The sequence below is a fragment of the Amia ocellicauda genome, chromosome 2 (genome assembly GCF_036373705.1).
Source record: "Amia ocellicauda isolate fAmiCal2 chromosome 2, fAmiCal2.hap1, whole genome shotgun sequence".
In the NCBI taxonomy this organism is placed as follows: domain Eukaryota; kingdom Metazoa; phylum Chordata; class Actinopteri; order Amiiformes; family Amiidae; genus Amia; species Amia ocellicauda.
The window spans coordinates 24,596,970-24,619,700 of NC_089851.1; the positions used below are offsets into that span (position 1 = coordinate 24,596,970).

The following is a 22,731-nucleotide window of genomic DNA, read 5'->3' on the forward strand; positions in this document are numbered from 1 at the left end:
GAAGATTTAGGAACAGTGTTGTACAGTAGCATTTGGACTGCTAATAAGTCAGCGGGAAATATACAACTGCATTTAAAGGATGGTGTTTAAGAAACATGCTTATTCATTCTTATAATACATACATTAAAAGTACTTTTTTTTCTCCTTTTTTTATATGAACATTCATACAATTCACAAGCCAAAAAAAAGTTTAAAGCATTTAAAAACATGCATAAATAAAAGTAACTCTATTCTGCATTATTAACTTAGCTTTCAGCAGATCAAAAATGGCACATCTATCGACTAACATCAATGCACAGCTTTCACAAGTTATTTTATGCTATTTGTTACCCTGGCAGTATTAAAAACTGAACCATGAAGAACAACCAAGCAAATTTAAATGATCACCATCCTGGCCAAAAAGAGTAGTTCCTCCTTGGCTCCTATTTTACTGAGTAAATCAGCTTACTTCAAATCTTCCTTGTGAGAGAGCCCTCAGCAGGTATCTAACAAGCCCTGATTAAGCACCAATCATGATTCTGCCCCACGCTTCAGCTAACTCGACAGACAACGAAACAAAAATTAATATTTAGCGCATCCAGTCCAATCATCCTTGGGGACAATCGTCCTCACTTAAAGAAAAAATTTCCAACGCAAGCGAGCGGGGAGGGGAGAAAAAAATGGAATGAACACCATTTCAAATACCATTGTGATGTTATCAATCCTGGTGTGTTGCCCATCTCTCAACTGCTGCCTCAATCAGCTTCTCCCCTAGCTTTAACAAATCATACGCAAGCCCCACTGATGAAAATCCTTCAATCATTTTCTACAGGCCGGCAACTTAAACAATTTATTCCCTTTGGTGAGAATGTAGATGCAGCCTAGGAAAGACATTTCAACAGCTGGAAACTGGGTACAGCATGCCAGAAAAAAACTTAGGGTCACATTAGCCACAAGTCTGTCTTCCTCCATGTTTATTTCCTATAAGGACTACTGAAACAGCAGTTACAGAGCAACCTGGAGATTGAGAGCCTTTGCAGATCACCCTGTTTGCAGAATGATGGCACTGTGCACAACAGCTGAGAGATCTGTACTGTAACTGCTCTGATTTTTCTTTTTTCTTTTTTTTTTTTTTAACACAAAATAAAAACGTAGGTCACTGTCAAATGGTTGATACAATTATGACACATTTACTCCTTTCTAATTCTTTTTCAAGGCAAATGAAGACAGAAGAATAAAACTACACAACATATAAACAAAGATCTTTTCTTAGCGTCTACTAAGAAATTATTATTATTATTATTATTATTATTATTATTATTATTATTATTATTATTAATAATAATAATAATAATAATAATAATAATAATAATAATGCAAAGACATTCATCAGAAAAGACAATTAAAGAATCACCAATGCCTCGGCACAGACTTACTGTTTGCAGCCCTTCAGAGATCCTTCCTTGCCTCACTACAAAGCAATTTTGGGGATTAATTTAAAACAACCCTTGGCTAAATAGGGCTTGTGGGAAGGTCCTTTAGATATTAAGTATGAGGAATATCTGCTTAAAAATGTTTTTCACTCTAATCAAATCTAATCTCCTCAGCTAAGGCAGTGAGGGAAATTATCAGTTTACAAGACATCACAAGATCTACATACCGTAGATTGGGAGATGAATAAAAATTAGTTTTGCTGTCTATGAAGGCTAAATTGACAGTTTAATTGCTCCACAATACAATATCATAAAGCTTAGTGTGTAATTTTCATTATTGATAAGATGCGGGTTAATCGTGCTTGTGGCACAGTTTAAAAACAAATCTTCTTAAATGAGAAGAATGAAAACCCTTTTCTTTGTCTGAACACAACAATTTATTTGTTCTGTGAACAGCATTTTTTTATTATTAATAATAATATATAATGTAATTATATATTATATAACATATAATTACAACAATAACTATTTTATTTAAAACCTTGCCAAAACTGTAAAGCAACATTTTCAACGAGAACATTTTAAGTAACAAGAGCCTACTCACATCATCCTTTAAAATTATTTTTGCATCCAAACTAACATCACAAAGCAAATCAGAAACACAGCATCAATACCACTAGGGCCTGTGTGTGCTGTATTTGTTAGCTACAGAACACATAATACAAGCTCAGTGGGACATTAATACACAATTTCCACTATATAAAAACACCAACTTTCACTTTTGTCAGTGCAGAAAAACAGGTCAGGAGTAAACTCATGTAAATGTATGTATTCGCCTCTTGTTTCTTCTCTTTTTATTATTTAACCAATACAGTTATTTTTAAAAATTATGTAACAACAATAATAATTAGAATAATTCAAAATAAAGAAGAACATACAAATCAGCTTTCATAATGGAAGTAACCGATTATACGTGCAAGATTCAGCTTTGAATGCCCTGAATATACATATGAAGGAGACTACAATTTTTTTTTTTTTTTACAAATAAGAGCCCTTTGTACTGCTTGGACAAGACATAAAACACACGGTTATAATGAATAATGTATATCTTCACACTTGAAGTGCTGGATGCCTCTATGGGATATGTCTGTCTCTCTGCTTCTTGGCTACGCATATGAATCATTATATGTTGATGAATTATAAAGTATGGTACAAAGCACTAAACAGCTGAGAGCTATACTTGTTTTGATATGAGCGTACGACTCATCTACGGTAAAAGCACCTCCAGCCTTCATATTGATATTCCTCCTTTGTACAATGATCATTCACAATCAACTCAAAAGTTAGCAACTGAAGTGTGCAGAGCCATTTTATAAAGCAAAACACAGTGCATAATGGTAAAGCAAATGTATGCTGTCACTATTATCTAGGCGTCCTCAGTTCACAATGTGTCTGGTCAATTCCCGACAATCAAAATACATCATTCCAACACACCAACACACACATTTCCTTCAATCATCCACTGCCAATTGAACACTTCACCAAAGAGTTTGTGTCCCAAAAAGTAAAAAGCAACGTCAACTACATACCTGCTCTTTTCCACTGTCCCATGTTTACACCTTTTGAACCAAGAGCACATTTCGAAACCACATCCAAATCCTAAACTCCTCTGTGTAAAAACTCAACTGTGAAATGGTTTTCCTTTTCTGATTATTGCACTTCGAAGTCTGCACAGCAAAAACAACAAAACCGATCTACACAAAGATTATTTAAAGACCAAAAAAAGAGGGTGTATTCTAAACAACAAGGAGAGATCCCCTGCATTGAAACTGTTCCTGTTCCCATTAGAACAAAGAAATCACAAATGCTGTTTCTACCTCTGTTTTTTAATTAAGATTGTCCCAACCCTCTTCTACGGTCCGCTGAGACACTGCCTGTGAAGTGATTAAAAAGAATGTGATCTGATCAAGAGAGGAGAATAATGGGAAAGGAATGCTAGGTTTGCCAGAGTGCTAAGTTCTTGGGAAAGAAGGCTAAAAGACTTCTTAGCCTATTGTTTTTCTCCCCCCTTTCCATCTGCTTTTCAGGGTCTCTTAAACAAGGACGTCAATCTTTTAAAGATACTTTCCACCCCCCCATCTTCTTTTTCTTTCTTTCCACAAAACGCAGGTTAAAAGTTAGCACACTTAGATCACAAGTGCGGTTACAACTTGTAAAAGTCAAATAAGAAAAATAAACAAAATATCCTTGAATTATATCAAGTTTCCGAAAGGTCATCACTGTCTCTGCTGTGGCCTTTTCCCAACACCAAATCCTTTATCAATATGTCATAGTGAGTTAGGCAAAGACAAAAGAGAGGCTCAGTGTGAAAACTGCACATATATCTAATCCTGACAAAGCAATGAATAGACCTTCACAAGTGTAATTATACTTGTTTATTTGTTGCCATGTAGAAAGGACTGATGAAAAATCCATCAAAGTGGTATTATCCAGGCATGAACAGATTCTATGGCTTCCAAGGCCATAGGGAGGCTTAATTCTGTATTGTTATAGCCCCAAAGAAAAAGAGTAAGAGGGAGAAAAACAAAAAGGTTTGGCTGGACTTTTTGCATCAGTTGCTTGCAGACCATTTGTGCCCAGAGGTGTAATATTAGACCCATAAGACAAAGCTCTCCCCCTGCACTACGAACACATTTCAGACCGTGTTAAAACGCATCATTTCAAAAACCCACAGTATCATTACCATCGGGTGTGGTAGTTTGGTTTTCGGGAAAGGCGTTTATTTATTTGAAAACAAACAACAAGACAAATGAACACTTCCATGATGATAGCATGGTTGCCTTGTAATATCACAAATGCATAAACACCAAAAGGAAGAGACAGAACAAGAAAGAAAGAAAGAAAAACTGCCCGTCTACAATATTCACAAATGGGGGGAAAAACAAACAAAAAACTAGATGCCTACAACCACAGAAGGTGAAGCTATTGCCATTTACCGTTCACGTCTTAGGTTAAAAGATCACGCTTACCTGGAAACAGATCATGGGTATACAATGGACAGAAAATACTGAAAAGATTTCAAAACCATATATGAAAAAGAACCCTATTTTAAAACCTGACGAGAAGCCATTTATCTGATGCAGTCCTTTCACTCTCCAACTAAATATAGAAATAAATAATAATTAAGCAATTGCCTTAAAAGCAACCGCCCATGTAAAAGATTTTAACAGGGCGGACTAGTATCAAAGAAAAACGTAATCTACATAGTTAATGTCTTTTTCAATTTAAAACAGAAAAGCTGTAATTTTTCTTTGCTGGCAATCTGGAAACACTCTGGAGTTAATTACAGCTGATTCGAAGTGAACCGCACAAACAAAGGCCAGTCTATGTCCAGACAATTATACTGCATTAACCAGCTTAAAGCTTCCTGCTGATGTTTCAGGGCTCTTCTATTACACCCTTCTACCTTCCCAGCACGAGAGAAAATGCTTCTGCAAGGAGGATTAATGAAGAGAACTGCAAAAGAATGTGTGACGACCTCTCCTGACATGGTGAAAACTTTCTGCCCAAGTCACGACAAAGGGGAGAAGGTAATTAAGTTTGAAAGAAAGCCCTGAAACAAACAATAACTGTCTGTGGGGACACAGGGAAATAAAAAATCATTAACATTTAGAACAACAACAACAAAGTTATTCTAAAAAAGGGAAAAAGAAACCTTGCAGGCTGTTTTGTATACAACCATCCAACTTGTCTCCCTGCTTTTATCTTGTTCATTAAAGTCCAACAAGATATCAAACCAGATGTTATTTTCTAGTATCCGATACCACGTGATAGCCAATCTCTCTGCATGGCTGCTTCTATAGCTTTTATGCTTTAGCACTAATGGGGTGTTTCACACTTTGGCAGTAAAGTTATAAGCTTTGCATTTTTACTTTAATTATGCTTAGAGAGAGAGAATGCGAGAGAGAAAAAGAAGTTTTAATGAAACCCTTGCATCTGCCCTCTTCCCACCTGAGACAGATCAGCAGCCTTTGCATAGCTAAGCTTTGTATATTTTGTTAAGAGTAATCTCCCAGATGCAAATCAGAACATTACTCTTCTTTTCAACTACTCCCGTGCCCCATTGAGTATTTTGCTTAATTAGTAAGCAGATATGTTATTTCCAAATTAAAATATCCCACAGAAAAATCGTCTGATGAAATGAAACTGCACATTTCCTTTTTCGGCATTGCGACTGATTAAACCTTGGTTACTTTATGATTAACTACATCCTACACAAGATCTTTCCATCAACCAGGATACATCAACTTTTCATAACTTTCCTTCTCATTTGTACAGAAAATAAAATGGTTTCCCCCCCCCCTTTTTTTTGTGTTCCACGGGTGTAGGAGAAACAAGGGAATCTAACTGTGGCTTTGTCAACCTCATGTACATTAATCACCCTCTCTTTGTCTAGCCCATGCAAAGCAGGATTAGAATTAAAATGATGACTGCTTAATCCCTTTGATTTCCCTGTGCTAAATAAATATTAATCTACTAGTCAATCACGCCCTTATAATGCACTATACATACAATATGAAAGTGCTTAGGGTTATGTAAATCACAGTTACACTCACATCTGTTTGAAAGAAAAAAGCCCCCTACCCCCACTACCAAAAAATTGATTTTAAAGTTGAAGTTAATAATCCTGCTAAACATAAAGCCTAACATTGAAATCCATTATGTCTTTGCTTGAAAGAAATGCACTGAATGAATCAAGCCTGAGAATTAACAAATCACAAGTTTATTTCTGTCAACAACAGAATCTCTTCCCCTCTGTCTCACCGCTTTGTCCTATTAAATAGTGATTGAGCCCTTGTTCAGACTGTTCCTTCAATATTCTTACGTCATACAAAGTTGGTTATATATATATGAGAGAGAGAGAGAGAGAGAGAGAGAGAGAGAGAGAGTTTTTGGGGTGGTTCTTTTTTTCTTTCAACATTAAAACTAAAGGAAGGCCCCTTAGATGGTGAACAAATATTTTCTGAAATCTGTTTTACAACCTGCCTCCTACAATGTGCCTCCCAAACCACCTGGCTTTAATAAATATACAAGTAAACCTCCACACATTTCAATAAAAGAGCCTCAAATCCTTATCATGTTGCACAAACACCAGTCTCGCTAAACAAGAGGACCGAAGCTAGATCATGTTTACTCAGGAAATCATATTTTGTAGGACTTAATAAACATGTTTACACAAATTATTGAAAACTAAAAATATTAAAATAAAAGATCCATTATATGTTCCTTCATTTAACATTGCCTATTTAAAAGAACATGGTGATACAACTGCAAGTGCCAAGTTTAATATTACAGAAGGAAATACTCAGTTCCAAGAGAAGTCAAAGTAGACAAGTATCTTTTGTTGTACTTCAAGTAAAACTGAAAACATTAAAGATAATGGCTTTAAATCTAGACTAGTTTTTAGAGCAGTTAAGCGTCTTAGAGACAGACAGAGACACCTTTATAATTAAAAAGGCATTTCTGTCCAGGGATTCTGACCCTATCCACTGTCATCTCACCAGAATAACAATAAAAGTTAAAAGTTCAAACCCTTTTCTACAGAAGACTCTGCTGCAAGGCTGTCTCTCCTGTAATTATCTTTATAAACATAATCACAGACCAGGTATTCCTGCATGCATTCCAATGCTGTTAGCAATCTTCTAGCCTGAGAATTGTTTAGAAATTATTTTTTAACAAAATATTTGAAATAATAAGTGCTTTAACAATAATAAGAGGTTTAACAGTCCGAAACATTTTTACAAAACTAGCTCTTACACAATGGAATAGTCTACTGTCCTGGCTTTACAGTACATATAAAAGATCCAGGTTTGCGATATCACTAATTTCTGGTCTAGCAGAATTACTAATTAACTTAAGGTTTAGGACTATATTTAATTACAGAGTTCTTAAAATGAACTTTAGACCAAATGCATTTGCTTTTTAAACAAACTCCATACTGCCAGCTGTTACGAGTTTAGCCTCGACAAGACCGAAGAAATACTTCAGCAAAAAAAATAAAATAAAAGAAAATAGAAAAAAAAAATGAATTTATTTTCTAGGACATCATACGAACAAAATACTGCTTCTTGAAAAACATGAACCACTTAAATGTTCAAGTTGAAAAATCTTCACTTTAATTAGATTTCATTACAAACAAACAACTGTCAGGCATAATTAGTAGGCCTTTAGTTTAGGGACACAATACTCCTTTTTTAAATAAACTTGATGTCACACAAACTAAGAATCAAATAACCAGTAATTTCAGAATTGGAATCTAGTGGTTCTGTCAGTAATTTGATTACTGTAATTTCATTATTGATACAAGAAAAGTATTTCATGAAAAATAATTACAGGAATTTTAAAAAGGGTTTCATTTAAATTATTTAATGGGGCAGCTAGAGAAAGCAAATTGACTTTTAACTGTAAATGTTTGTTACAGAAGCCCTCTAATAATTTGTACTATATATTTCAATATTATGCACAACAATTAAACAATACATTACAGCATATTAATAATTTTATTTAATCCATTCATTCATAGTTTGAGCATTTTTATACTTAACTTTAATATAATACATGTAACTTACACCCAAACACATAGCTGCCTAAGCACTGCAGCTTGAGATGATAATGTTTAAAACTATTTAGACCTCAGAGACTGAAGACATCAGAAGGTCAATGATTACTTGGAACAGCAAATGAACTCTGTATCAGTTTAATTCAGAGTTAATTAAACTTTGCAAAATTAATAAATAATGCTGATTAAAATGTAGCTTTAAATGCAAATCTACACTAACAGGATCTATTTGTTTAGATTTCAAATATTATGCAGTGATAATTACATTTTTATAAAGAGATGAAATGTTGAAAAAGGCACGCCTTGTAGCCTCATCACAAAATTAAGACAATTATTTCAAGACTTGAATACATCAGGTTTTTTACCAAAATAAACTTAGCAGGGCTGAGAACTAGACACTCAATAACATACTTCATATTAGCCTAATGACAGAATACTGAACTGAAGTGAGAAACACTGTAGCTTTAACCTTTCCTTTTATTTAAGTCTTAATAGCAACATTCCTTAAAAGGTAAATTGACAATTCCTTGGCTGGCTGTTCAGAAGTATTACTGGATCTTTTCAGAAACCTCCAATTTGATTTAAATGAAATACAGCAACGGACTTCAATTTTCCCTAATGGGTTTTTAATATAGTTAAAAAAATAAGCATCTTCTTGTTCTTCTTCATTTAAACTTTTGAACTATTATGACTAAACGAAACACATCGACATCTGAATCGTGTAAAGGGTGGCTGGAGGTGAACTCGTTGCACAATGAAAGTTAGATGCCACAACAAGCTACTGTACTGCGATTAATCATCTTAAACTTTGATAGGCTCTTGCTGTAAAGAAAATAATTTAAAGGGTTTGTTAAAAATGGCTTGTTTTCTGAGGTCCTGCTGAGCCCTCAGACATATTTGCAAATGTATATATTCTTAAGTCCAGGTTTGTATAGCAGTAATGTCATCTTCCATACAGTATGTTGGTTTTATTTATCCTTACACTTCCTTTTACACATTTAAAATAACCTTTCCAAACATCCCATCTTTATTACCTCACACATTATGAAACTGACAATAATCAGATACACACAAAACATAAACAATCCGACATCAAGGCTACAATTTAATTGTATTTTTTAAATAACAAAATGATTTGAGAATAATCACTTTTCTTTCAACTGCTGGGAAGTCTAAACTTCTTTAAAACAAATAATTAAAGCATATTCCAGAGTACATGCCAGACCAGACTAAGACAGGATATGAGAAGGCTAGTATTAACTAAATACTTCTCTGGGGATTTCTGTAGCTATACTCAACCTCTGCCCCAGTGCAAACACTGTACCAGTAGTATGTCTGCAAAGATTCCCTCTCCCCACAGGTGGACTGCCAATGTTATTCTACCAGTTTTTATGCCTATTGCATATTCAAAAGGTGTATAGGTTTATTTAAAATACCTCAGTCATAAATATTGAATGTGCAAAATGATGCGTTTGTCAATCACCACAAATAAAATAGCAAAAAAATAGCAAAAATAGCTTTCGTATTCAAAATGTTGTGACAATACCTATGACTGCTATTTGATCGATAGACAGATAGATAGATAGAACACTGTTTTTGCTCTGTGTGTGATTTGTAAGAGATAGTTCATAGTCCTTGTTAAACTCTACGTGGATCTTAAGTGTCTGTATATACAATTATACATACGCGTGTGTATATATTATATATTTGAAAGAGAAAATCGATTAAGACATATTTAAGTATGGAATATTGTTAGTTTTCATGCTGACACTTCAATTCACTTTTGTTCTAAAATGGCATCTGCCCTCTTATTAGACTAAGAATGTAGCGGAGTGGTGTGTGAAGTATCATTCATGAATAAATCAGAGGTGAGCAAGTGAATGTACTGCCCATGATTTGCTTGTTGACAGCAAGCACTTAAACAGGCCTGTATGGCCAACAACACTTAGCACAACATTATGGTTCCCCTTTTGAACCCGGTTTCATTTCAGCAAAGAAAACACCTTTCTCTCCCACTAATACAGAATGCATATCTGTTGTTGCCTTTTTACCATGTCTAGTATATACCGGTACTTCTTTTGAAACAAACCGGCCTACTGTGCATATCAGAAAGCCTTCGATTCCAGAGATAGCCTACTAGTGCATCTCGACGCTGGATCCCACACAACCCCACACAGCATCCTACTTTGAAATAATGTGTTCGAATCGAAAACAAAGAGAAAAACTATACAGGTCAGGGAGCCTGATCTGAACTTGGTGCAGTATGAGACAAAAATAAAGGATGTAAGGGCAGCTCTGACTTCCATGCATCTTCTGATGTGAATCCCACTTTGCACATGCTGATTAATGCAGCATGTTGTTGTATACAATAAAATAAATATTTACTCCTGTGTGTCTTAAAAATGGGTCACTCTTTAACTAAATATTCTAAATTTCTAAACGGCAAAAAAGCAATGCACTGCCTTCACCACTGCCTTTATCAGATACTTAACCTGTATCACAAGCACACAGACACTGTGCATGTATGATTTGAAGATATTTCTCTGCCCCTCCAACCCCAAACTCTAGAAGTCACCTACACTTCCTTTGTTGTGTATGGTCAGTCAATGGAAGCTGAACTTGGAAATTGAATCTAAATAAGATGACCACAGAACAAAGAACAGCGTCTCATACCGCATGCTGGCAGCCGAGATCTGATAACCTTGAACTACAAATAGCATCCGCAGTTATAGAATATGCATTAGAGTGAAAAAGCAGCCAAATCATGGTGCCTTTGGACTTCCAGCTTGCAATCGTCACGAATACGCTGCACTTCGACACGAGAACAGAGGCAAGATACTGATGGATTAAACGAATGCAGCTGCGTTTACACTAGCAAGAAGTCTAACTCTTACGGTTTAACCTGAAGTGAATGGGATAAAATGCCTTAAACCCATAGGATTTGGACTGCAACAGTAGGCTGGAGCAACTTTGTCCCCTGCCAATTTATCTTTTGTGTTCATACACTATAGGTTTTCAAATCGTGTCATTCAGAGTGAAAAAACTAAATATGAAGTGAAACCAAAATCTTACAAATTAAAGCTATGAAAGTTATTGTTTTTTTAACTTAATATCCTGTTTCAGTCTAAAATAATGATAGTAAAACAGGCTGATACACAGGAGAAAAAGAAAAAGAATCAGATCAAACTGAATAAGAATTAATGATAATGAAACTAGCCAAGTTAAAAAACTGAAATACCCGATAAGGACAATAGTAATATTTCCATTACATATCAAGTTCTAACTCTAAGTTTTGCAAGGAAGTGCTCCAGTTCATGCATTCCTTAATGCCTTTACTAAAATGCTTGTGTGATTTTGTCACTTTTGTATTGTGGAGAAGGCATACAATAACTGCTAATTAAATTTAGATACCAGAATGTGTGCGTGCATTTTTTTAAGGGGCTGGGGGATCGTACAAAGAGCACAAGTTGACGCACTTGGCAGTTGGACACAATTCAACATCTGGCAAACTGTGTCAAAACTTGTTTGAATGGGACTCAACCTGATAATTACCATGACCTGAAACACTGAGGAACCTGTTTAAAATGCACCAACAAAAATACTTATTCACCCTACATCCCATTTAGAGGTGAGCTAAAAGAGTCGCGTTCCCACTCAACACTTGGGCCCCTCTTGCTACTATGACAGTTAAGAATCACGTGTAATTAAAAATGGTCATTGCTTTGTTTAAAGCGGCCTATAAACACTCGATGTTGTCACATTTTCCTTTTCTGTCGGAAAAAAAAGCAAACAATTACCATATGAAAGGCTTATTATGGTGGATAAAAGGTCAATGACAGAAGCTCCTGTCTCAAAAAAAAAAAAAAAAGATTAAGGAAGAGAAAGAAAAAAAACATTTATTCTCTTTCACAGGAGACAATTCTTTTTGTAGTAGTTTGTTCGGCTTGAAAGATCGTTTTAAATAGAGAAGAATTAATACCAGTAATGCAGCATGGTGTCAAATTTCCTGCAGTCTAGTTCAGAACCGACGTAAGCATAACACGCTAGCCAGCTTACGAACTAGAATATTTCAGAGCACGTCTGCTAACTAAACCTGAAAAATTAAAAAAAACTCTCCTGTCAGTCTGTTCACAGCTGTACAGTAATGAATGTGTGAGTTTAAATAAAACAAAAGCTTATATGTCCACCATGTTTTATACATAAATGAATTCCATTTTAATTTCTCAGATGACACTTTCCAGTTTTGCGTTTTGTTTTTGTACGGGTTCTGCGATTATCTGATAAAATGTCCTTAACAATAGGTGGTCAATATTTAGTCAGCCACATCACTGGCATGTTCTTGAAAATCTACTGTATACAAACCTAGAAACCTTTATTTATCAGCCTCAAGCTGGGCCATTATCATACATATTACTTCACATGATGACAGAATTTGAGGGCATCTTGGAAGGCTTCTGAAATATGAGCCTATGCTTGTTTTCTCAAGTCCTCGACAAACACATCTTTAGGGAGAGCTAGGCACAGGAATAAAGAAAGAAGAGGCAGCATTTTCATCTTCCTTTCATCTTAGTCATTCAGTCAGCCATTGAATGCCCCATTCAACACTGCTTTTCATTATGCAAAAAAATGCTAATCCTTTTCCGATGCTTTCACACTTGTATAAACCCCCATTCCTTCCACTGAAAAGCAATTATATCAGTTTACATTTCTGTCCAAAAAAACAGGATTAATGCAGGAATACTAGCATCTCTTCGGGTATCCCATCTTTAGCTATCGGAAACCAGAGATTATTAGTAAAAGTATTTTCACTGTGTTATACTAGATTTGCTTTAAAGATGTGATTTAATTAGCCAACGGAGAAAAAAAAAAAAAAAAAGAGAGAGAGAGCTTTAGTTGCTGTGGAAACTCTTTTCAGTGACAGAACTGACCTTCCTTTTGCCGAGGCCTGAATAGAATGAGCCTCAGTCTGGTCTATTAATCAGAAACAAATTATGAAAGAATGTTGCTGGACTGGGTGATACTGTCCTGTGTTGGAAGAATCAGCAACAGCCAAGATACAATGTCCTCGTCGTGGATAATGAAGAGCCATGACAAATGAGACAGGGAGACAATTCGTTTGCATATGCAAATTCCCACACAAGGGAAACATGTACAAACAAGTGTCATTGTAAGGTGGATTAGGCAAACAAGGTTTTCCTTTTTAGGCCACACTACGGCCTACGACATTAGTCAGCACAATTAACCAAGTCTCCATGGAGACTAATGAAATTTTGCTATGGTACGACTTAAATTAGATAGCTAGTTATGTGTTTCCACAATCCAACTTGAAATCCATTATTTTCCAGGGAACAATACACCGTTTGTGCTCAGCTGATCTTTGCCAGCTGAACAAGCCTCTAAGTTGACAATTTGCATATGTTAATATAATTAAGTACTAATTACATGAAACTTGTACATATTCACATGCACTTTCCCTGGGCGCTTTTGAGTTTGAACCCCATCCAAGTCTTTAACCCTTCAGACAGTTTCTAAGCAGGAAAGGCTGTGCGCGTTACAGTACAGCCCCAGGGCTGACACAAAAAGGCCCCGCACTTAATACATTAAGCCTACCCCTGACTTCTCATCTTTCCACCCACAAGACTAGAAGGTATTTGGGGGGGGCGGGGGGGTGTAAATATTGTGGACCTGTGCATGTTTTGTAACCCTGCATCCTAGCAAATGCATATGCTCCATCAACAAAACAGTTCTTCAATAATGAAGTTATAATTTAAAGCTGATATCTCTAGCAATCATGAGGGAAATTGTGGGAAAGACCAAAAAATACATTAAAAGAGTAGCATGAATTGAGGTTAAAGCAATCTGCTACAAATGAGCACAAGATTAATATATGCGAAAGGTAATTAAGCAATGCTAATTACTTTGACAGAGTTAATTAAATATAATTACACATTTTCAGCAACTGCATAAAGCACAGTTTAAGTATAATTTTATTGAGATTAATTGTAAATAAGAATAAATTAAGTGTGTATTTTGACAGGCAAGAATAAAACCCTTGCAAATTGACTAGCACAGCAGACAACAGCACACACGTATGCCCAGAAAAAGAACATTTTAAAAATAATATTGTCACACCTTAAAACTGTACAGCATCTAACTTTTCAAACTGAAACAGACAGGAATCTCAAAGAAAACAAACAGCCTGGAAAGATTAAAGGCCCCTTTGTCCTTCTTCGTGTGCATTTCTTTTAGAAAGCTAAATTAAGCGAGTCTGTTCTAAGTTTTAGGAAGGAACATTTCACACTGAATGGAAAAAATGTTCTATCACATATGAAATTTGTGCAGCTGTGCGGAACTTGGTCCAGATGGTTCAGGACTATAACGCAAACACCGAAATGATACACAGTAAACCATCCCAGGATTATATGATAATGTCGGAGTCTCTGAAAATATCGTCCTAAATTTCTGTAACGTAGGCTACTGTTTGCGCGATTTATTTTCTACACCATATAAGAAATTATTAAACACTAGCCACAAGAGTGAAAGAAAAAAATACTTCGCTTTTTATTTTATTTTTACCGTACAGCTATATTATGCAGTGTACGACAACATCTGAAAATTAATCCCAGCAAAATGTGTTGGTGAAATACACTGCTTCCCAACCATTATGCATTATGACTGACAGTGCACCCACACTATAATTATAATATATATATATATATATATATATATATATATATATATATATATACACACACACACATACATACTTACAAATGTGTGTGTAATAAAAGTCACCTTGCAAAATTCATTAAATAATGACCGCAGATAATTATTCTGAGGAATTCCAAAATCATCACAATGTAAGGTGTGTGTGTGTGTGTGTGTGTGTGTGTGTGTGTGTGTGTGTGTGTGTGTTTGCTGGTCAGTGCCAAGGGTGCAGGGGGGGGGGGGGGATCTCTTAAAAAATAAACCAATATTGGAACAATAATTTAAAAAATTCAACCAGATGTATTATTTCTCTTTCACTATTTTACCCCAAATGAGGTTCTTAAATGGCACCCGCAACAGACAGTCAGCTTCTCTGGAGTGCCTTTGGATTTTTCTGTGTAAAACATTACAACACTACGGAAGGCTTGCAACAAGCCTTTCTGCAGTGAAGGATTTTAAATCATCCAGCCTCTTCTATTAGACTTGAGACTTATTGAGGTAGAAACCATAAAAAATGAAGAAGGGAAATTTAATCCCTGAAATATTGATTTGCACATTAATATCATATAGGCACAGGGCAATTTGGCTTCATGGAAATGACACATTGTCGACCCTTGGAGAAGCCTGAGCCAATCTTACTGCAGAACATGTCTGAATCTCAAGAGTTATTAAGGGCTTCCCTCCGTGCCTTTATGAGATTCCTCTCTGCCTACCTCTGCAATCTTAAATGTAGTATCTTAAAAATAAATAATAATTGTAAACCTCAGGGGTTTTCTACTTAATGGAAAAGGAATGTGCAACACATTACATTCTGAAATGCAACATTAAGCTCTGCCATTCAACAAAGTCACCTTTTAAAAAACACACATCAATACAACTAATACTATTTCTGATGCTGGTTTTTAGAGAATAAACAAATATTCCTCTATTTGTTTTCTACCCATCATTAGGTTGTTGTTGTTGTTGTTGTTTTTTTCTCCTTGAGTAAATTACCACCCTCTTGATTATAGCCAACAAGCATTTTATTTTCCCCATTCTCATAAAACCTACCCACATTTTTTAATAGTGGTCTATAAGTACAACAAAACCACCTCTACAAGAGCAAATGTATATTTTAAAGTCAGGTTATCTAAAAAACCATTGCGTAACACAATCCTAGATGTACTGGACAAAAAAAAAATGAAACAAGGAGTTCCGCTCGTAACTTCCTTTGCAAGACAAAGGGAAAATATTAACTGAAAGTAGTCATTATTTATAACACCAACAACACCAACACCAACAACAGTAGCAGCAGCAGCAGCAGCAGCAGCAGTAGTAGTAGTAGTAGTAGTAGTAGTAGTAGCAATAGTAGTTGTTGTTGTAGCAGCAGTAGTAGTAAGTATGAGTATTGTAGTATAATAAGAACAATGGTATTTATTATTCAACTGTTATAGTCCCATTCCTTTACTGTACGTCCTTCCACCAAGAAAAACACAACCCCCAAAAAATCGCTAGCGGGTCTCAATACACCATAAACAAATACAGCATAATAAACGTAGTTGGAATTAACACCAAATCGTTGATCAAAAAGGCATTGTCCTACAAAAAAAAAAAGAAGAAGCAGCAGCAGCAGCACATATGCACAGAGCTGGAGTTGACATCAATAAGCAACATGAGAGTTTAGATGTTTCTAAATCCCTTTAAAACGTGGAAACGCAAGCAACAATATCCAGAGGTGTCTGCTGGCGGGAGCTGCTGCAGGCTGCTACATACCCGGGTTGCGCTGCGCGGAGCTCAGCCCCGCTTTTGCTCTGCGCTCAATGGAAGCGATCGATGCCGCTGTCACTGTCGCGTCCCAATCGCAGCCAAGTCTCTGCCTCAAACTAACCAACAACCAAAAAGGCAGGGCTAGGATCGCTCCTCTCTTGCCAGCCCTTCGCCAGCACTAAATCTCACTTTATACAACGGGGACAAGGCACCTAAACCCGGACACACACACACACACACACACACACACACAACAAGGACGATTAACTAACGCGATGGCAAAACAATGCGACTCCAACAGGGAAATCTAAAAAGGGGGACAATGGAGGCTTCGCCAGAGGAAACGTAGCTGTCAAACCCCACACACACACAAAAAAGACAGGAATCGGCGTGGGGGAAAGTTTGCTAACCTCCTTTTTAAAAACATATATACATCCCTTTTTTTTGTTGTTTTTTTCCTCCTCCTTGGCGGTCAACCCTCAGCATCTCTGGGACCCGCTCGGTGCTCAGAGTTGGATCCCAGCGACCTGCCTCCTCTCTCGGCTAGGCAAGTCATCCCATCTCATTGCCCAGAGACTGCTTTTCCAACTCGCAGGTAATAATAATAATAATAATAATAATAATAATAATAATAATGCTAATAATCATCTCTCTTATCGGCTTTTTGGACGGTACTGGTGCACTGCCAGTGTGGGAGACCGCGGTTTACGGTGGCGAATAACATTTGTGAATGGGTGGAAAAGAAGTTTGAAATCGGCAACACTAGTTACAATGTGTCCAACTCTCCGTCCCAGGGACAGAGGGCACTGGATGTCTCCGATCACTTTAAAAAGAAATAAACGTGTCTACTTCTCTCCCCAACAACAGCGATTTTATTCACACGTAAGTACGATCAGACCCCTTACAAGCGGGGATAAACTTACTTATTTAAAGTGGATTTGGCAGCGATCCTGTCAGTCATAGATCTTCTATCTCTTGACAGTTTACAGCTCTTAAAATCAGACGAAAGCACTTGTGTAAACAGACTGATACACGATTTGAGCAAAAAAGAAAAAGGAGCTCAAAAGAAATCGCATCGAACAGCTGGGATCTGGAGAGAGCGCAATATCAAAGATTGTGCAAGATCATCCTGGAAAGATAATCAATACTCGACCTAAATTTAACACGAACTACTCAATAAAAGTTAAAGACTGAGAGAGGAGGGGGAAAAAAAACAAAAAAACAAAAAAAAAAAACTTACTTTCTCACCCCCTCGCAGTTTCCTCCCTTTTTTTCTTCTCCGGTTATTTGAATAAGATAAAGCTGGTCACATCCAATGCTCGCGAAAGTTAATCGTAAAAAAAAAAAAATAAAAATAAAAAATAAAAAAAGAGAATAATCCTTCAACTTTATTGGAAAAAAATAAAAAATACGAAGAGTGAGGACATGAGGCGGTCCTTGGGGTCCGGCTGGTAAAGCATGTGTCGACCGCTGCCTTGCAGTTTAGGTTGTGGAGGGGTTGGGAAAAGGAGGAAAGGAAATGAAAATCCGATATGTCTTTATTCTGCTAATTATGATCGTTTTAGCCCTGTTTAAAAAAATGGCTGATTAAGTTGAGTGCGCATGTCTTTGTGTGTCTATTCCCGATATGCACTCTGGGAATGAGCGAGCGAGCGAGCGAGAGAGAGAGAGGAAGAGAGAGAGAGAGAGAGAGAGAGAGAGAGAGAGAGAGAGGTGTAATTAGTGAGGTGATCAACAGTCTCCACATTGCAAATGACGCGCTGTTTCAACTTAGAGAGCTGCGGGGCTGGAAGGGCCAGATATACAAAAATGATCTAATGGGGGGGACAAAAAAAATCTTTAAGGTATATTGAGTACACGAATGTCATGCAACACAATGAAAGACCATTCTCTGACGCTGGGCATCTAGGAATTACACATAATGGATCTGGAGAAGAGGAAGATATCCCAACGTACAAATATCAGAATATAAAACTAGCAGGGTAGATGTGGAGTAAAGCGAGGAGACATGTGAAACCTCCATATTCTTAAAGTGATGCATGCACACACATTTAATCTAGGAAAGGTGAATTCTCGAATACAATTAATATAGAACATACAATTCGAATGTATATGTGTCAAAGTCATCTGAAGGAAATAAAAATACATGTACTATTCATACTATATATATATATATATATATATATATATATTCACACACACACATACATGCATACATCTACATACACACACACATTTTCTAAAGGTATAATGATTTCACAAACTTCCATTAATCGCTCAGTCAAATTAATCACTTAGTGACTACAAATACTATCTATCTGTCTGTCTGACTGTTTATCCATCTATGTTTATATTTGTACGTGTCTTCTTTATATAAGCAGTAGTAAATACCAATGTTTGCGATACACACAATGGAAATAAATAAACAAGCAAATAATGTATTGATCATCATTCAAAAGTAGATAAAATACATTAGTTGACGTTTTTTGCATGTTTAATTCAAAACAAGATGTAAGGGCACATCCCACGCTGTTTTACACTGAAATAATTTTCAGCCTAATGAATAGATTGAGAACAAATAGGTTGCAAACATATTTTATATCTTGATGGGAAAAAAAAAAACGGAAATGGTTTATGTTTAGTCTGAAGTATTGAAAAATAGACATTTCTCCACACTTCTGGCTTGGAACTGAATATCCTAGAAACACCACGAAGGTTTGTGTGTGTGTGTGTGTGTGTGTGTGTGTGGGAGAGCAGACGTGTATGCACTGGATGTTGGTAAAAGGTTTTACAGAAATAGAAGCATTATTTTAATATTTAAAAATAATATATCAGACGGTCATTTTATGATTCCTAATGTACAGATTAGATAGATGCAAAGTCACACACTGACGTCTAGTGATAATGTGGAACATGGATGCGAAACAACACACTTTGATAATATACAGTATAAGAAGCCTTTAGCAATGGATTTCTTAAGAAACAAGTATAAAAGCACTTTAAATACACATTCATACATGCGTACATGCGTTCACACACACACACACACACACACACACACACACAAAACACACCTTTAACACGCTGGCACACATAATACCGGTGAATATACATACAGCCTTAACATTTCTACTAAAACAATGCGATGTGCTTTTTGTGTGTATTTGTCTAGCTAAATATCTATTATATATACATATATAGATAACACATAAGACATGGTCAAGGAAATACAAATATGCTTGGCACAGAAGAAAATGAAATTGCTCTGGAGAGACAATCATATGGAGAGAAATGAAAATAATAATAATAATAATAATAATAAAATGCAGATGGAACCTATGAATACGTGTATGCAGGTTATATATATATATATATATATATATATATATATATATATATATATATATATATATATAATCAGTATAGTGAAAACAAAGCAATATATAGGCTGTATACAGGATATTTATATTTATGTTATGTTCCCCATACAAAGTGAAAGTGCACACTATGGGTTTCTACTTCATCCTAACCCTTTATTTCTCTCCTTCGCTCCTAATAGTCGCTATCGAAAGGAGACCCTACAAGATGTTAATCGTTGGGGAAAATCAAGAGATCGCCTCTCCTTTATGAAAAAATCGAAGGAGGTGAATTGAGTGAGCTGGGCTCCAGGATCGCATGATAAGCCAGCAGCGCAGAGCAGCGCAGAGCAGCGCAGAGCAGCGCAGAGCAGCGCGGTGGCCGCAGTGACGCCGGACCCTCCTCTCGGGCTCTGCCTGCCGGGATTGCTGTGTCCGGGCTGTGTTTGCTCCTCGGCTCGGGAAAGCGGCTCCGGGGAAACGAGCCAGGGGATGAAAGCGCGGACAGCAGCGGCGCTTCCGACGCGGATATTGTGATGCCACCCATAACACACATGTAAAGAATCCAACTGCACAGCAAGAGCACACTTGCTTTCTTTTATTTGATCACTTTTTCGTTTAATTAGTCTGTGACGGGTGAATGTCAGAATTCTTTTACACAGATGCATGTGTGTGTAGGCTACATGTATGTATGTATGTCTGTGTGTTTGTTGGTGTGTAGCCTATGTGGGGTCTGGATGGTTGTATGTCTAGAATTGGTCGTTTAAGTTACAGATGCTGGACTATGTTGTGCTCCGTTTTTAATAACGTGCGTTAGTAAGACAATCAGTGCTGCCTGAAAGACTTAAAGAAAAGTCCTGAGTCTCCCAGCTCACCCCTGCTCTAATGATGCACCTTTCGAGAGCTGCGCAATTAACTCTTTAGAAAGAAACCTTAGTGATTTTGTTTTAACGTTACTTTTGTTTTCTATTAATCATGAGGGAAAGAAAGGCCAAAGTAGGACGGATCTTTTGCAGGATTTAAAAGACTGATTCCCCTTATCTGGGCTACAGACACTTGGAAATCCCTCTGCCCCCCTCCCTCCTACTTTCTCTGTTGCTGCTGCTCTTTCTCCCGGGGCTATTTGACAATGGCTATGTGTGTTAACTAACATTTTTCTTTACCTCCATATAACCGCATCCAGAAATAATTATAGATAGCCATCGGGAATGTATTTGTGTTATTTTTGAGCATTTTCAAGCCGTACGAAACGACAGAAGAACGGGATGTCCAAATACAATGCGCGAAGGTTGCCCAAATCTCGCTTATTTTGTACAGAAAAAGTCAAAGAGAACGAAAAATGTATGCTATTGTTCAAAGTAATACACTTAATTGCACAAACTACAACGTTTCGGTACTAAGCAGTCTTTTTGTTGTAACTTTTAGTTAACAGACATGAAGGAAGTATTTTTATTTATATTTTTTTTTGCTGAATTGATCCGATATATTTATAGATATTTAGCCTATATATAGCAGGATATATATATATATGGTCATTTTGATTGGCATGTTTTTCGAATCGAAACATTTAAAATTGCACTATTATTATTGCAAGAAATATAAATCACCAATCTATTTACAAAAAAAAACCCTAAATAATTTTATTTTTTCTGTCATCGGATGTACTTTTTAGATCATATTGGATGCATGAGATGGTCCTTTCTTATTTAAGGGGAGAAGTAGGGAGAACACGCCTGGCGCCCTCTGGGGTTTGAAAGGTCATCGTTTTGACAGAGCCTGACCCTCCTCCACTCTGGAAATCGACCCAAAAGTTTATAAACCAAACCACTAAGTATACTACAAACAACGACACAAAGTTACAGGCAAACTGCAATGCACACATGCAATGCCTGTCTGTCCTAAAGTCCTCATACAAACAAGCACAAATGATACAAGTAGCCTGTATGCAGTCATATATGTTAGCAGTTATGTTGCCAAGCAGTGAAAAGCATATTTATATACAGGATATAGGCTACACCACGAAGTAAAGAAAATAGCATCACTTCAGACTTTGCGTTGACTAACAGCGAGACTTGAACTTATCTATTGCTTGTCAAATATGTTATTTTAAATATAAATGACAATATTTGTGAATCTGAAAAGCCACACATTTTCCGTAAATATTTTCACCCAAAAGCCAAGGAATTCCATCTGAATTCTGTCCGCTGACAATAAAAACGCCTGCAGAGTCGCATAATAATACTCACATGCCACACATATCTGAACATTTAAACAAAACCAAGCCCCGCAAACAAACAAACAAACACACAAACAGCAGCGTCCAGAAATCACCTTCAAATGTATTTTGAAAACGAACTAGGTAATGACAACCTTCTATTATCCCTTTCTGAAAAAATAAAATAAAATCACACAATAACTAAAAATGCAAATCAATCAGCTGGCAATCCACTTAAAATACCTTCAATTAACACATTTCAACATTCCAATCCTTAAATACAAAAGCGCCATATAGCGAAAGTGTAATAAAATGTACCTTGCACATAAAAGAGCATCTCGTTTTCTTCTTTCTCTCTGAAGCTCCGCTTAAAGCATATGGAAAATGTGTTCAAAATGCCCAGATTTGGCACATTGTCATTGCAAAGAGAGGAGCGCAGTGATGCTGTTCCAGAAAATGGGAAATAAGTTCAGGATTGGGTGCTGCCTCCCTCAATGCGGACTTATCTAACTTTAATTTAATATTCTGCAATCACCCTGTGATCGCATATAATTCACAGAGATTTTTTTACAAGGACTAAATGCTGGATGTTTTCAAGTATTAAAGCCTTAGAAGACAATGCTTGTGCACATTTTTTTCAGGAATCATTTCATTTTAATGCACTATCCGAATTAA

At 36.4% G+C, this 22,731-nt stretch overlaps 1 protein-coding gene across 4 annotated transcripts in view; it reads right to left on the reverse strand.

The window, feature by feature from the left end:
- The window catches only part of zfhx4 (zinc finger homeobox 4), an 86,094-nt gene extending 63,586 nt beyond the window's left edge, over nucleotides 1–22,508 (reverse strand). The window contains exon 1 of one of the 4 annotated variants that reach the window (XM_066721683.1): nucleotides 22,375–22,508. The gene's annotated coding sequence lies outside the window, so the exon portion shown is untranslated. Of the gene's footprint in view, nucleotides 1–17,408; nucleotides 17,696–17,725; nucleotides 18,154–22,374 lie in introns of those variants that run through there. The other 3 variants (XM_066721692.1, XM_066721668.1, XM_066721674.1) reach the window with 3 other exon arrangements.
- Between the last annotated feature and the right edge of the window lie 223 nt (nucleotides 22,509–22,731).